The sequence below is a fragment of the Citrus clementina genome, unplaced genomic scaffold (genome assembly GCF_000493195.1).
Source record: "Citrus clementina cultivar Clemenules unplaced genomic scaffold, Citrus_clementina_v1.0 scaffold_9, whole genome shotgun sequence".
Lineage (NCBI taxonomy): Eukaryota > Viridiplantae > Streptophyta > Magnoliopsida > Sapindales > Rutaceae > Citrus > Citrus x clementina.
The window spans coordinates 20,727,820-20,729,304 of record NW_006261964.1 but is presented as its reverse complement, the minus strand read 5'-3'; the positions used below and the strand labels follow the sequence as shown (position 1 = coordinate 20,729,304).

General features: G+C 41.4%; 1 non-coding gene across 1 annotated transcript; it reads right to left on the bottom strand.

Moving 5' to 3' along the window:
* Positions 1-303: 303 nt before the first annotated feature.
* Positions 304-410, bottom strand: LOC112101669. The gene has a single exon (XR_002903809.1). It is a non-coding gene; the product is annotated as a small nucleolar RNA R71 (small nucleolar RNA).
* Positions 411-1,485: the final 1,075 nt, after the last annotated feature.

Below are 1,485 nucleotides of genomic sequence, written 5' to 3'. Positions count from 1 at the left end.
ATTCAATATGTAGACTTGGAGGTAAATTTTGAATTAAAGTCTAGTCTTATTCACTTATTACCCAAGTTTCATGGTTTTGCAGGTGAAGATCCTCATAAACATCTCAAGGAGTTTCATGTTGTGTGCTCAAGTATGAGGCCACAAGGCGTGACTGAAGAGCAGATTAAGCTGCGTGCTTTTCCGTTCTCTGTAGATGGGCTAGCTAAAGATTGGTTGTACTACTTGCCTCCTGGATCGATTACAACGTGGAATGGTTTGAAGAAGCAGTTCCTCGAGAAGTACTTTCCTGCTTCAAGAGCTGCCAACATCAGAAAAGATATTTGTGGGATCAGACAACTTCCTGGGGAGACTTTGTATGAGTATTGGGAGCGATTCAAACAATTGTGTGCCAGTTGTCCTCAGCATCAGATTTCTGATCAACTTCTTATTCAATATTTTTACGAAGGACTATCATTGATGGATAGGAGTATGATAGATGCTGCTAGTGGAGGTGTGTTGGTGAACAAGACTCCTACTCAAGCAAGGGAGTTGATATCAAATATGGCTGCCAATGCACAACAATTTGGCAGCAGACAAGATGCCACCTTAAGGAATGTGAATGAGGTAAATATTTCTTCTGTTGAACAACGTTTAGATAAACTCACTTCTCTTGTGGAAAAGTTTGTTGTGGGTAATGTGCAACAGGTGAAGACTTGTGGTATTTGTTACAATATGGGTCATTCAACTGATATGTGTCCTACACTTCAAGAAGAACCCGTTGAACAAGCCAATGCAGTTGGAGGATTTCCAGGCATGCCTCAGAGGAGGTATGATCCTTATGCACAAACATACAATCCGGGATGGAAGGATCATCCGAACTTCAGCTATGGCGTTAGGCCGTCAGGATTCCCACAACAGTATCCACCAAGACAACCAACACCTCCACAGTCAAACTCCAAGTCAGGTATATCTCTTGAAGAAATTGTTAAATCACTTGCGACTAACACTCAACAATTTCAGCAGGCAACTACAACAAGCATTCAGAACTTGGAGAACCAAATGAGTCAATTGGCGACTACAGTAAGCCGTCTGGAGTCTCAAGTATTAAGAAGATTGCCTTCACAATCTGAGGTGAATCCAAAGCAAAACGTTAGTGCTGTCATCCTTAGAAGTGGGAAGGAGTTGCAAGAGCCTAGTAAGAAAGTGACAAAGCATGTAGAAGATGAGCTTGAGAAGAATGAATTGATACCTAAATCTCAAGATGCGCAACCCACCAAAGCGAAACCCCTACCTATTGTGATACCTCCTCCTTTTCCAAGCCGATTTGCAAAATCCAAGAAGGAGGAACAAGAGAAAGACATCCTTGAGACATTTCGCAAGGTTGAGGTAAATATTCCTTTATTAGATGCTATAAAACAAATACCTCGATATGCTAAAGTCCTTAAGGAACTGTGCACCTCCAAGAGAAAATTAAGAGGAGATGAAAAAGTTCACATGTGGGAGAAT